We start from the raw sequence: 15442 nt of genomic DNA, 5'->3' as shown, positions 1-15442 counted from the left end.
TGGCCACTGCTGAGTTTTCCAAATTTGCTGGCATATTGAGTGCAGCACTTTTACAGCATCATCTTTCAGGATTTGAAATAGCTCAACTGGAATTCCATCACCTCCACTAGCTTTGTTCGTAGTGATGCTTTCTAAGGCCCACTTGACTTCACATTCCAGGATGTCTGGCTCTAAGCGAGTGATCACACCATCGTGATTATCTGGGTCATGAAGATCTTTCTGTACAGTTCTTCTGTGTATTCTTGCCACCTCTTCTTAATATCTTCTGCTTCTGTTAAGTCCATACCATTTCTGTCCTTTATCGAGCCCATCTTTGCATGAAATGTTCCCTTGGTATCTCTAATTTTCTTGAAGAGATCTCTAGTCTTTCCCATTCTGTTGTTTTCCTCTATTTCTTTGCATTGATCGATGAGGAAGGCTTTCTTATCTTTCCTTGCTATTCTCTGGAACTCTGCATTCAGATGCTTATATCTTTCCTTTTCTCCTTTGCTTTTCACTTCTCTTCTTTTCATAGCTATTTGTAAGGCCTCCCCAGACAGCCATTTTGCTTTTTTGCATTTCTTTTCCATGGGGATGGTCTTGATCCCTGCCTCCTGTACAGTGTCATGAACCTCAGTCCATAGTTCATCAGGCACTCTGTCTATCAGATCTGGTCCCTTAAATCTATTTCTCACTTCCACTGTATAATCATAAGGGATTTGATTTAGGTCATACCTGAATGGTCTAGTGGTTTTCCCTACTTTCTTCAATTTCAGTCTGAACTTGGCAATAAGGTTCATGGTTCATGGCAATAAGGCAATGGTTCATGATCTGAGCCACAGTCAGCACCCAGTCTTGTTTTTGCTGACTCTATAGAGCTTTTCCATCTTTGGCTGCAAAGAATATAATCAATCTGATTTCAGTGTTGACCATCTGGTGGTGTCCATGTGTAGAGTCTTCTCTTGTGTTGTTGGAAGAGGGTGTTTGCTATGACCAGTGCGTTCTCTTGGCAAGACTCTATTGGCCTTTGCCCTGCTTCATTCCATATTCCAAGGCCAAATTTGCCTGTTACCTCAGGTGTTTCTTGACTTCCTACTTTTTCATTCCAGTCCCCTATAATGAAAAAGACATCTTTTTTGGGTATTAGTTCTAAAAGGTCTTGTAGGTCTTCATAGAAGCATTCAACTTCAGCTTCTTCAGCATTACTGGTTGGGGCATAGGCTTGGATTACTGTGATATTCAATGGTTTGCCTTGGAAACGAACAGAGATCATTCTGTCATTTTGAGATTGCATCCAAGTACTGCATTTCAGACTCTTTTGTTGACTGTGATGGCTACTCCATTTCTTCTAAGGGATTCCTGCCAGAATTCTGACACAATGTGGTCCATTGGATAAGGAAATGGCAAACCACTTCAGTATCCTTGCCTTGAGAACCCCATGAACAGTATGAAAAGGCAAAATGATAGGGTACTGAAAGAAGAACTCCCCAGGTCAGTAGGTGCCCAATATGCTACTGGAGATCTGTGGAGAAATAACTCCAGAAAGAATGAAGGGATGGAGCCAAAGCAAAAACAATACCCAGCTGTGGATGTAACTGGTGATAAAAGCAAGGTCCGATGCTGTAAAGAGCAATATTGCATAGGAACCTGGAATGTTAGGTCCATGAATCAAGGCAAATTGCAAGTAGTCAAACAGGCAATGGCAAGAGTGAACATTGACATTCTAGGAATCAGCGAACTAAAATGGACTGGAATGGGTGAATTTAACTCAGTGATTGGGTGGTGGCATTTAATTCCTAGAGCAGTGGTCCGTGGAGTGACAGGCCAGCACGCCCTTCAAAAGAGGGTGCAGGAGGACAGTTCTCCTCACTTGCATATCACTGTCTTTCAATCAAGGAGGTGGGATAGGTGGGGAAAAGGATGAAAGGTAAATAACTTGGTCCCAAATAGAGTCTTACCCAACAAATGAATGACTAGGATAGAAGAGTCATGGTTATACTTGACTCGGTTATCCATTTACTTTTATCAAGTGATTTTAAAATTCAGTCTGATTCATTCATTTTCAGTTCAGTGAACCCTCTGCTATGGAAATGATTTTTGCAAACATCTCTCAGGCCAAGAGGCTTTTGTTTAGGCTTCATGAAGAATCAGCAATGCAATGCTCTTAGAAATTTTGCCCTCCAAGTCAATTTATGTGACGACGTTAGAATAATTGCTTGGGTGATATGCAGAGAAATATGCAGGAAGAAGTGGTTTCACATGAGAGCTTTTTGTAAAATGCACGATTCAGAAAGTCCACCAATGGCTTCCAGTAGTTCTGCTTGCTGAGATCCTTACTTGTCATACTGGAATCTGTTTCATTCGTGGTAGGAATATTGCTTTCCTGAATGTATATGCTTTTATATCAGCTCCTTTAAGTGGCAAAGAAGTGGCAGGCTGCTTCCTAGAGTTTTCCCCTCCCCTTCCCATTCTTGCTTGTCTATCTCTCCCTCTGTAACTCATGCGTGTGTGTGCATGCAGATGTATACACATACACATTACACAGCATATACCAACTCTTAGATTCTCACTTCACCTCCAGACTGGTACTGGGAGAGGGTTTTCTTGGGCAGTGTTAGCATTGGCATGGGGAAGAGGGAAGAATAGAGAAAGGATAAATAGCATCTTAACAAAAATCACAGTTCTCATCAAGTTTAATCTTTTAGAATCATTCTATTTTACTTAAAAATAACTTTTCACAAGGAAGCATGCCCCTGGCTATGTTTATAGCTCTAAAAGGGTAGATACTGACTTTTTAAAAAAACTGGTTGACTTGATCACTGATACAGTTATTATTTCTTGAGCCTCTTAAGTGTCAGGTACTGTTTGGGTCGGTGGGAAGAGCACAATAGGAAAATACCCAAAACACCGATCTTTCTGGTGGCTGTAAGTAAATTAGAATAAATCAGTGAGCTTCTCATCAGAGGGCAAATTATCGGTAGGTGACTGGTGAGATCAAGCACCCATGACTAACGTGATTTGCATTTTAAGTGCACAAACACTGTTTTCTGCAATGAAGCATAGTTTCTTTTTTTTTTTTTTTAATCACAATCTTAGAGAATGAGAACAGAGATAGGAAACAGAGAATGAGAACACACAGTCAACTCTATCATATACCAGTGTTAAAAAATAAACTGAGCATTATTAAACATTTTAAGAGTGCATTCCAACAAAAATCAATTTGAATCGGGCAGCATCCCATCTAGCAGATATAAAGGAGCTCAGAAAAGCTGTGTAATGTTTAAATTTCTGTAGGCAAAAGAGAAAGAACAAGGGACTCACAAAAAAAAGCTGGTTGGTTAGTGCAAGTTTACTTTCCTTTAGGGGGTGGCAAGATCTATCAGGCAGATTGCCTAACTAGTGCTGATCAGGTGATTCCTGATTGACTGGTTTCGGCTTCCATTTCTGGGACATTTGAAACTGAACAAAGCTGTAATTACCCTTGGTTTGGTGATGCAGGGCTTAACATAAACTAAATAGAGCAGGACACTGTGGGGCCTCCCTGGGGACAGACCCCCTGTGTCCCTCAGCTGCTTGTTGTTTGTAGAAAAGCTTTAGTCTTCTAGACCTTTCCCCAAAAAACAAATTTATCAGAGAAGCGAGAAAAGGCTGAAACAAAGGAAAACAGTCAAGCAAGACAAAGTAATAATAGTTTAGTCATGAAACAGAGTCACAGGCTTTTAGTTCCTCTTCAAGTGCTACAGGGTTCGATCCCTGGGTTGGGAAGATCCCCTGGAGGAGGAAATAGCAACCCAATCCAATATTCTTGCATGCATAATCCCATGGACAGAGGAGCCTGGTAGGCTCCAGTCCACAGGGTCACAAAGAATCAGACACACCCGAGTGACTGAGCACACATGCACACAGTGGCTATAGATAATACTCTGTGCCACAGCCTTGAGTTGTTTTGCAGAGACTAAATCCTCCACCAGGGTGGAAGAAGTTACCGGCATGCTGACCAAAAGCACTTAGACCCCAGATAGTTGGAACCACAAGGCTGATAATATTGATTCCCAATTACCTTATCACGAACCAAGCAGAAGAATATTCAGGAGCTGATCAGGCACCCTGCAGCCCTCTCCTCACCTTGCCCTTCAAAATATTTCCCTGAAAGCCATTGAGGAGTTCAGGTCTTTGGCCCACTAGCTGCCCTGCCTGTTCTCCTTGCTCGGCTCTCCATGGGGTGCCTTGTAATAAACATTGCTTTTCTTCACCACAACCCACTGGCAGTAGATTGGCTTTACAGGGTGTTAGCAGACCCACGTTTGGTTCAATAAGAAAATGAACTTGTCTTGTTTTTAACATTAGCCTGGCCACCTTGGGGGCTTCCCTCATGGCTCAGATGGTAAAGAATCTGCCTATAATTCGGGAGACCCAGGTCTGATCCCTGGGTCGGGAAGATCCCCTGGAGAAGAGAATAGCAACCCACTCCAGTATTCTTGCCTGAAGAATCCCATGGACAGAGGAGCCTGGCAGGGTACAGTCCATGGGGTTGCAAAGAGCTGGACATGACTGGGTGACTAACACTTTAACTGCCACCTTGGGAAGGTCCCCCTTCTCTCCTCAGTACCCTTGTTGGTAAAATTGAGTTGACCCCTAAGATAGCACTCAGGTGGAATCTAGGCAACATGCTCTCAGGTAAAAGCATTTTATCCACTATATAGTGCTACAGAGAATAGTATTAAGTTCGGATGGAGTTAGGGAGAGTGGGGAAGAGAGAGACATGGCAGGCATAGGGAGACCAGAACTGAAATGGAGACGACCGTAAGAAGTGATATGACCCAGAGCAGGGCAGTGGCCATGGACGTGGCTGCTCCTGATCTCATCGTGACTGAATGAGATTGAGGCAGAGGGAGCCTCTCTGGGGAGACGCTGTCCTCACTAATCTGTGTAACGTGAGTGAATCTGATGGACTTTCAACTCCGGACAGATACTAATGAGAACCAGTCTGCCATCCATGTTCATTAACGAGCCAGGCAGCACTGGCAAGTCATTGTGTTTTTCCAAGTCCCTAGCAATTGCCTGCGGAGCAACATGGGAGCTCCCACCATTGGCAAGTTACAGGCCAGAGCGTGCCATCTGTCTGGAATAGAAAGCTGGCTGCCCTCCTCTTTAGACCCTTGGAACCTCCCCACCCAGTAGTCCACTTCGCCTTCTTTACAGAGTTGAAAGTTTTGGTGTGTGCAGTTTGATATGCCCTTTTCCAAAGGATGTTAGAAATAGAGACTATGCTCTAATGAAGATGTATATATCAGATTATAAAATCAGAGAGTGGCAGGAGACACTAGAGACTGCCTAATCCAAGTCCCACACTTTGTAGGTAGGGACTCAGGTTGGCAATGATCCTCCATCTGACCTTCCCTACGGGGGTTGGCATCATGTCATCTTTTCTCCACACCCATTCTGACTGCCTAAATAGTCTGTTATTAGGGTATATCTTCAGCCATAAAGTTGAATTCATATCCATTTGTCGAAAAGGATGGGCTCCCCTGGTGGTTCAGTCGGTAAAGACTCCCCTTGCAGTGCAGTAGACTGGGGTTTGATCTCCGGGTCAAGCAGATCCCCTGGAGGAGGAAATGGCAACCCACTTCAGTATTCTTGCCTGGAGAATCCCATGGACACAGGAGGCTGGAGGACTACAGTCCATGGGGTTGCAAGAGTCAGACACGACTTAGCAACTAAACCACCATAACCACTATCAAAAAGAGTTATGAGTTTTCTTATTATTTTTAAGGTTTGTTATACTAGTTTACTGAACTCTTGATTTGTGTGTGTGTGTGTGTGTGTGTGTGTGTGGTTTTCCCCAGCTGTGTTGGGTGATCTGGTTCACTGCAAATCCCAGTTTTTGGGAAAGAGAGCAGAAACCCTCCAACAAGCTCAGTGAAAGGCTAATAACTGCACAGCCCCAAGGGTGACCATTAGTTTCTAGTCACTTCAATTTTATCACAATCTTATTTTCATATTTGACTAAGTTTCACTCATTTTTAAATTTCAAGTTCAAGCTCCTTTGAAGTTCTCTTCCCCAACCCCCCCCATAGGTCATCCCTGTTGATTTTCATGGCTGTGTGTGTGTGTGTGTGTGTGTGTGTGTGTAGGGAGAAGCATGGCCTGTCCTTTGTAAGCCTCACATCTCCCACCCACCCCCTCACTCCCCAGCCAAGCCCTCCAGTCCCTGGGACAGAGGGAGGGCGAGGCCCCCGGGCAGACTCTTCTCTGGCTCATCCAGGCTGTCCTTTCTGGTGCAGTCTTCATGGGGCTGGGGTTCAGTGTTGCCCTGGTGAGCATGGCTGCTGCAGGTCTGTCTACTCTGGAGCTCCCCACCCAGCCTTGGAGAGCCAGCTCCTGCTACGCACCCCCACCTCGCCCCTCAGACCCTCCGAAGACTGCCCAGCCCTGGCCCCTGTGCTGGGTTCTGTGCAATGCCTCCCTGCCCTGTACCCTCCCCCCACCCAGCTGGTGCACATTAGGCTGAGGATTGACGAGGCAGTGTGAGCCAGCTACCATCTGAGGTGACCACCCCATCCTCGGGGAACCCTGGCACCCTGGCCATGGCCATCAGAGGGGTGTGGGCTGCTCTCCTGCCACCTCTCCCCAGCCTGGACCTCATCTCTTGCCTTCTGCTGGGGATGGATCAGCATGTCAGGGGCTAAGCAGACATGGGTGATGGTATGGACTGCCCTCCTCTTTCTTGCAGACACCCCATCTTAACAAGGGAGTCTCTTGGGGGTTCTCCCCCACAGTGGACCCTGGGGAGAGTCAGCACAGCCTGTTTCCCCACAGGAAGGCTTTGTTTCTCTCCATGGACACTGACAGACTCCCTCCCTCTTCTTTTCTAACCTGAGTCAGGGTGGGGGTGCTCTTGGAGCTCAGGTTGGTTTTGGGACCCTTCAGGAAGCCTGCAGGTCCTGCTCCAGGTGCAGGTGTCGGCAGCTCTGTGAGCTAAGAAGGGGCCTGTAGTGTCTTTGTTCTTGGATTTGGGCCTTTGCTCAAACGACTGGAAAACAATCCCTCTTGACAGCTTGCTCTGTTCTCGGCCAAAGAGTGCAATCGTGACCCCTGGTGGTCCAAGGCAAGAACTGCAGTCCCAAATGCCACATAGACCAGCATGTAGTTCAGAGGAACAGGTTTTAGTTTTAATTAGCAAACATGTCTGATTTTTCTCTAGGCCTTCTATTACTGCATCAGTTCAGTTCAGTTCAGTTCAGTCGCTCAGTCGTGTGCGACTCTTTGCGACCCCATGAATCGCAGCACGCCAGGTCTCCCTGTCCATCACCATCTCCTGGAGTTTACTCAAACTCATGTCCATCGAGTCAGTGATGCCATCCAGCCATCTCATCCTCTGTCGTCCCCTTCTCCTCCTGCCCCCAATCCCTCCCAGCATCAGAGTCTTTTCCAATGAGTCAACTCTTTGTATTACTGCATAAAGAGCTAAATTTTCTTTAAGAAGTTATTTTTGTGTGTTTTTAATACTGAATAAAAATTGCCAAAAATAAGATTTTCAGCATAAGTTGAAAAATAGGTAACAACATTTGTTTGATTATTTTAATTTTAATTATTATTTACTTATTAATTATCCAAAAACTCTGTAGCTAGGTCATCTGGCTGGATCAGTGAGTGGCCAGGGAAGGCCAGATTCCAAGGCTTCCGATACAGGGGGCTTTGTATCCCACTGGGTTCATGGATCCCTATTGTATAGCCTAAAGCCAGCACAAGTCATTCTGATCCCCAGGCCCCCAGTTTTGTAGTTTAACTGCATGCTAAGTGTACCCCAAACTGTGCTTGAGAGTAACAGACCCCCTCATTACAAGGCCCCGAATGACATTCTTTAAAGTTCATGTAATGGTAGGTTAATTATTTTGGCACCAGTGTCTACCTGGAACACGCAAGCCAATTGTCAAACTAACCCTTTAGCAATGAGGCAAAATTCCTGCAATGATGCAGGATTATAGAAATAATCAACCCAGAGGATTTCAACAGAAAACAAATTTACTTTTAGTAGTGGTTAAAAATCAAAGCACCGGGCTTCCCTAGTGGCTCAGTGGTAGAGAGTCCTCCTGCCAATGCAGGAGACACAGGTTTAATCCCTATACTGAACACAAGTTCCGTATCCAGGAAGATCCCACGTGCCGTAGAGCAAGGAAGCACGTGGGGCACAGCTATTGAGCCTGTGCTCTAGAGCCCTGAAGCCACAACTACTGAGCCCACGCGCCCCAACTACGAAACCTGTGCACCCTCGAGTCTGTGCTCCTCAGCAAGAGAAGCCACTGCAATGGAAGCCCATGTACCACAACTAGAGAGGAGCCCCCGCTCTCTGCAACTAGAGAAAAGCCTGCATAGCAACAAAGACCCTGCACAGCCAAAAATCAATCAATCAATAAGCAAAATTATTAAAAGAAAAAAAACACCCCAAAGCACCATGACTACTCAGACAGAGTGGGGAGGATGTTTCCAGTCTTCTGATCTTCTGAGCACATGGGGTTTAACCACAGGATCACTTCCTATAGTCCAATGTTGGGGAACCTGTTGGACCAGACAACACCTCCTTTATTTCATGACCAAAGAGTCTAAAATGTTTTTATATCTGACTTCATTCACCTTTTGCAGACATATTAATACATGCTTTTTGGGTGACAGAGGAAATAGTAAAAAAAAAATGCTGATGGGAGGAAGTAATTTAGAAAATTACTTCTTCATGGGGTATAAGCAATAATTTTGTTAAAGGACTTTTTCTGAAAAATTAAAAAGATAGACATCTGGCTTCATGGTGGCTCTAATTTCCCAAATCTCTAAAGTAAAGCATAAATGGAATCAGGAAGCCTCATGGTTATGGAGATAAAGCTGTTGATCTTGAAGCAGAAGCAGCTGAGTAAAGGTCAGCCAGCAAGCAGGTGAGTAGGAAGTAAGGACCTAGACAGATGCTTGGAAGCTAATCATTTAGGGACAGTGTGACTGACCACTGTGATGTTTCTGAGTCCCCACATTACACCAGACACTGCTTTAATGCCCTGCTTTGTGGGGTCCCTAAATAACCTCTTTGGAAAGAGTTCTTGCCTTATGGACAGCTTACAAAGACTTGTTGTTTAGTCACCAAGTTGTGTCCGACTCTTTATGACTCTCTGTAGCCTGGCAGGCTCCTCTGTCCATGGGATTCTCCAGGCAAGAATACTAGAGTGGGTTGCCATTTCCTACTCCAGGGGATCTTCCTGACCTAGGGATTGAACCCACATCTCCTGCATTTGTAGGCGGATTCTTTACCACGGAGCCATCACTTTCAGGTATCTTCCTTTGCTTTGTTTGGCAGATGCTCAGTATTCCACAGTTATAGATTCAAGCTTTTATCTTGTGTGTACGTGTGTGTGTGTGTGTGTGTGTGTGTGTGTTTGCTAGGGCCTGCTTCTGCAGGCACCATACTGTGTAGCTTCTACAGGAAGACCAGAGTGCTTCTTAAACTAGGGCAGGGCCTGGTCCTTCCATAGAGACCCATCTTAATGGCTTGGGCTGCCACAACAAATTACCTCAGACTGGGTGGCTTAAACAATACATATTTATTTCCTTATGGTTCTGGAGGCTAGAAGTCCACAGTGGACTAAATGTTTGGGTTCAATCCAAAATTCATAGGATGAAACTACAATTGCAATATGATGGTATTTGGAGATGGAGCCTTCGGAGGTTATCAGGCCATGAGAATGGAGTTCCTTTGTAAGTAGAAGCCAGAGAGCTAGCTAGCTGTCTCTCTACCCTGTGAGGTTGCTGAGAAGTTTGTAGTCAACCCAGCCAAGGGCCCCCACCTGATCTTACTGGCACAGTGACCCCTGCTTCTGGCTGGTGAGATTGGAGAGCCTTCTCTGAGAAAGAGAATGCAAAAGCCAGAGCAGGCTTCCAGTGCGTGTGAAGCTTTGCTTTCAGAGCATGAGACTTGCGGGGCCCTGGGGACTCAGTGGGGGTGCTCAGAGTCCACTGAGACTGGGTGCCTGCTCCTTACCCTCTCCTTCTTTGGTGCCACCTTCTGCCTGAAAACTTTTCTCCTTCTGGCTGGCAGGTACTCGGGCCTTCCCTACATGCCTTTCCTCCTGAGTGCCTTGGGGGGGCTTCTCCCCGGAGCATCACTTTGCCCACCAGATCCACTGCAGACTTTGGGCCTCGAGTGTGATTATTTGGTCACAACCTCTCTGGTCCTGCCCAGCCCCATCCCAGCCCTCCCTTTCTGTGCAGTCAGATGCAACTCTGCCCATCTGTCCCAAGCTGGTTCTGAGTGAGGTTGAAGAGTTGCTCCGTCTTGTCACTCCCTGATAGCTCTTCACTCAGATGCTGTGGAGTCCTCAGCTCTTGTAGGTCTGGACCATTCCTGGGAACATTCAGAACGTGAGGGAGCAGGAAGAGAACACAAGAACATTGTCATCACAAATCCTTTTTGGAAAGTAGATGAGATAGTAAACACAGAAAAAAAAAAAAAAATCAAGACACAGGTGGACACTTTCCCAGAGAGGAAACAGTACAGAAGCAGGGCTGGGTCTTTCAGGAGGTGCATTTTGCCCTCTTCATCATTTTGTCAAATTCAAACCAGAGAACCGTTTATGTAGGGTCTGGAGGAAACGTAAGGTGAGAGGCTCCATTTTCAAATGGCAATAACAACAGTAGCAGCTGATATTTCTTGCATATTTTGTGCCAGGCACTAAGTGCATTGTGTGTATGGTCTCATTTAATCCTTACAACAATACCATGAGACACATATTGTTAATATTCCTTTTTATCAGATGAAGATGTGGTGATGTGGTGCTTAGCAGGTTACATGGCTTATTCATGCATCTCACAGCTCACCTCCAAACCTGGCTGCCCATTGGGTGTTGCAGTGTGTACGGGGATGAAGAGTGTCCCCCACAATCCATGTCCACCTGAACCCTCAGACTGTGACCTTACTTGCGAACAAGATCTTTGCAGATGTAGTTAGTTAAGATGAGGTCATGTTGAATTAGGGTGGGCCCTAAATCCAGTGACTGGTGTCCTTGTAGGAGGCCACATGACGACAGAGAGACACACAGAGGAGGCACGTGAAGACCGAGCAGAGATGGGAGGGGTGCATCTCCAGGCCAAGGAAAGCCAGGGGTTGCTGACGACCACCCGAAGCTAGGAGAAGCTTGGAGCAGATTCTTCCTCAGAGTCTCAAGAAGGAATCAACTGTGCCAACAGCTTAGCTGCTGACATCTAGCCTCCACAACTGTGAAGTAATACATTTTTGTTGTTCTAAGCCAATTGATTTGTGGTTCACTAGGAGTACATCATGAGAAACACTGGACTGGAAGAAGCACAAGCTGGAATCAAGATTGCTGGGAGAAATATCAATAACCTCAGATATGCAGATGACACCACCCTTATGGCAGAAAGTGAAGAGGAACTCAAAAGCCTCTTGATGAAAGTGAAAGTGGAGAGTGAAAAGGTTGGCTTAAAGCTCAACGTTCAGAAAACGAAGATCATGGCATCTGGTCCCATCACTTCATGGGAAATAGATGGGGAAACAGTGGAAACAGTGTCAGACTTTATCTTTTTGGGGCTCCAAAATCACTGCAGATGGTGACTGCAGCCATGAAATTAAAAGACGCTTATTCCTTGGAAGGAAAGTTATGACCAACCTAGATAGCATATCCAAAAGCAGAGACTTACTTTGCCAACAAAGGTTTGTCTAGTCAAGGCTATGGTTTTTCCTGTGGTCATGTATGGATGTGAGAGTTGGACTGTGAAGGCTGAGCGCCGAAGAATTGATGCTTTTGAACTGTGGTGTTGGAGAAGACTCTTGAGAGTCCCTTGGACTGCAAGGAGATCCAACCAGTCCATTCTGAAGGAGATCAGCCCTGGGATTTCTTTGGAGGGAATGATGCTGAAGCTGAAACTCCAATACTTTGGCCACCTCATGTGAAGAGCTGACTCATTGGAAAAGACTCTGATGTTGGGAGGAATTGGGGGCAGGAGGAGAAGGGGACGACAGAGGATGAGATGGCTGGATGGCATCACTGACTTGATGGACGTGAGTCTGAGTGAACTCCGGGAGTTTGTGATGGATAGGGAGGCCTGGCGTGCTGTGATTCATGGGGTCGCAAAGAGTTGGACACGACTGAGCGACTGAACTGAACTGAACTGGAGGAAAATAATACAATGGCTAAATGGTTAATTTCCCATATTATTTCCTAACTGTCAAAAAGATAATAGGTTTCCAGGTACTCTCCATCTTTCTTCATTTCAAAGTCGCGGATATGTTGATTTGACAAGGCTTATTTTAACCCAGATTCATTTCCTCCCTTCCACGATTTCCTTGGTTTAGTTATGTGGCAGTGTGCCATCCAGTGGCAGCAAGTGAGAATGCATGTCATTTTTGGAAATGGCTTAAAGATATTGGCTTCCCAGGTGGCTCAGTGGTAAAGAATCCGCCTGCCAATGAAGGAGATGCAGGAGACACAGGTTCGATCCCTGCTTTGGGAAGATCCCTTGGAGAAGGAAATGGCAACCTACTCCAGTATTCTTGCATGGGAAGTCCCATGGACGGAGTCCCTGGTGGACTACAGTCCATGGGGTCACAAAGAGTAGGACATGACTGAGTGACTAAACTCATGCACACACATGATTTGAGTGATCTCACATCACCCTCATGGCAGAAAGTGAAGAAGAACTAAAAAGCCTCTTGATGAAAGTGAAAGAGGAGAGTGAAAAAGTTGGCTTAAGGCTCAACATTCAGAAAACTAAGATCATGGCATCCGGTCTAATCACTTCATGGCAAATAGATGGGGAAACAGTGGAAACAGTGGCTGACTTTATTTTTTGGGGCTCCAAAATCACTGCAGATGGTGATTGCAGCCATGAAATTAAAAGACGCTTACTCCTTGGAAGGAAAGTTATGACCAACCTAGATAGCATATTAAAAAGCAAAGACATTACTTTGCCAACAAAGGTCCATCTTGTCAAGGCTATGGTTTTTCCAGTGGTCATGTATGAATGTGAGAGTTGGACTATAAAGAAAGCTGAACGCAGAAGAATTGATGCTTTTGAAATGTGGTGTTAGAGAAGACTCTTGAGAGTCCCTTGGACTGCAAGGAGATCCAACCAGTCCATCCCCTTTAGGATCGGTCTTAGGTATTCATTGAAAGGACTGATGTTGAAGCTGAAACTCCAATACTTTGGCCACCTGATGTGAAGAGCTGACTCATTTGAAAAGACCCTGATGCTGGGAAAGATTGAGGGCAGGAGGAGAAGGGGACGACAGAGGATGAGATAGTTGGATGGCATCACCGACTTGATGGACATGGGTTTGCGGGGACTCTGGGCCTCCTCAGGGAGGCCTGGCATGCTGCGGTTCATGGGGTCGCAAAGAGTCAGACACGATGAGTGACTAAACTGAATTGAACTAGCCCCTGAAGAGAAAAAAATTCTGCAGTATAATCTTCCCTAAATATCTTTTGTAGTGACATGGGATGGAGAAGACAATGGCACCCCACTCCAGTACTCTTGCCTGGAAAATCCCATGGATGGAGGAGCCTGGTAGGCTGCAGTCCATGGGGTTGCGAAGAGTCGGACACAACTGAGCGACTTCACTTTCACTTTTCACTTTCATGCATTGGAGAAGGAAATGGCAACCCACTCCAGTGTTCTTGCCTGGAGAATCCCAGGGACCGGGGAGCCTGGTGGGCTGCTGTCTATGGGGTCGCACAGAGTCAGACACGACTGAAGCGACTTAGCAGCAGTAGCAGTGACATGGGATTATTCAAATAATTTCCCCAAACTGTATCTGGGTTTTAAAAGACAAGTAAAATTAAAATGTTAATTTTAAGTCAGACTTTAGGCAGAACTGAACTTTTTTTGCATTATCTGTATAATTCAAAGTATATGAGGCAGCTTGCATTAAAAATATATGAATATTGTGGGCATATTTTGTAGTCTTATTGGGGGTTAAAGTCTACACAGTTCTCTTTTTCTTTTCTTATATAATTGGAACAAAGCTATTCGATGGACATTTTTTTTTCTATTTGTAAAGATGAAGAAATTGAGCCAGACTAACTTGACCCCAAATAACATAAGTAAAGAATAACATCTCCAAAACTCAGCCCAAGTCTGTCTAACTTTTTTTTGCAGACTTAAACTTCTATCCATTGGTCTTGTCAGATAAAGCTGTTAATTTAAAAGGCTCAGAGTAATTCACGGCCACACTATTTGGTTATAAATTCCCAGTCTCCGAAGAAGCCTATATCCCACTAAAGTCTTGTTCCTATGGGAAAAAGTCAAATGAGTTTTACACTTATTGGCAGAAAAAAATTCCTATGAAAAGGAAAGATCATGCAGTTTTATCTTCCTGGAAGAAAAAAAATAAAAGTGATTGTAAAGTTCCAATAATAAAGTCCACTTCCTAAATACATTATTAGAATAAGAATTTAGAGGAAAGGAATAGAAACATGAACAGAACCATTTATGTTTGTGGCTTTGATTGAGTGGGTGACAAACTTTTATTCTTACTGGTTTATGAATATATTGATTAGTTACATCTTTTGGGGAAGTATATCATTCAAAAAGGGTGGCAAGAGATCACATTTGAATGTTTCATTGATTTAAAAAATTCCAAGGTGTGCTTTTAAGATATTTCAGAATTTAGTATTTCTAGAAATTTCTGAACAAAATGAGTTGGGGGAAATTATTTTAGTGTTTAGAGCTCTTCCTTTTAGGACAAGTTAACATTTTACCCAAGAATCATATATATTCATACAAAATTAACATAAATCAGCCCAGTTAGAGGCCAGCACTATCAGCTTCCTCAAAGCTCAGTGTTTTCTCCTAGAAATGTTAAGTTCCTTCAATTAAAAAAAAAAACAAACCAATGTGCTTCAGAGGTTCTCTGCCCATCAGCATGGGAAATGAGCATTTTTAAAAGACACATCTGCTCTATCTTTACTAGACTTTTGAGGGAAGTTTGGAGTTGGGACATTGGAGAGGGGATGGATATCTACTCATTAAAGTAGTAGAAATGATTCCCATTGACCTTGAACCCCAGGATCTGAACACGTTTCCTTGATTGTTTAAAAGTTAATTCCCTCTCCAGGAAGACATGATTGAATTTTATGATAGTGCTGAATCTGCTTGGCTGAGAAAATTAAAAAACACTTTCCATTTTCTTGTGTGCTCTTGCCAGAAATATAAGGTAATCTGTTCTGTTTGGTGGGTATGCCTAACTTTAAATTATCTTTCAAGGTTTGCATGAAATGTATTTTATTAGCTACTTACTTTTTTTTAAGCAAGAAGTTGACTTCATTGTCGAAATTGGTAAGGTGATTCTGAAGTTCGTATGGGATCATAAGGGACCTGGATTAGCCAAAACAATATTGAAAAAGAAGAATAGAGTTGGAGGACTCACATTTCCCAATTTCAAACTTACTACAAAACAATGGTAATC

General features: G+C 44.3%; 1 long non-coding RNA gene across 6 annotated transcripts in view; it reads right to left on the bottom strand.

Annotated features, from left to right (window-relative positions):
- Window positions 1–9540: 9540 nt before the first annotated feature.
- The window catches only part of LOC147379360 (uncharacterized), a 139207-nt gene continuing 133305 nt past the window's right edge, over window positions 9541–15442 (bottom strand). For 3 of the 6 annotated variants that reach the window (XR_015133101.1, XR_015133090.1, XR_015133108.1), the window contains exons 3-4: window positions 15274–15351; window positions 9541–10363 (exon numbers count right to left, since the gene is read on the bottom strand). This is a non-coding gene — a long non-coding RNA (uncharacterized LOC147379360). The remainder of the gene's footprint in view (window positions 10364–15273; window positions 15352–15442) is intronic. The other 3 variants (XR_015133110.1, XR_015133109.1, XR_015133113.1) reach the window with 1 other exon arrangement.

Source organism: Bos grunniens, chromosome 1 (genome assembly GCF_055505025.1).
Source record: "Bos grunniens cultivar Pamir isolate PY7600 chromosome 1, Bosgru_T2T1.0, whole genome shotgun sequence".
Lineage (NCBI taxonomy): Eukaryota > Metazoa > Chordata > Mammalia > Artiodactyla > Bovidae > Bos > Bos grunniens.
This window is presented reverse-complemented; position numbering and strand designations above follow the sequence as displayed.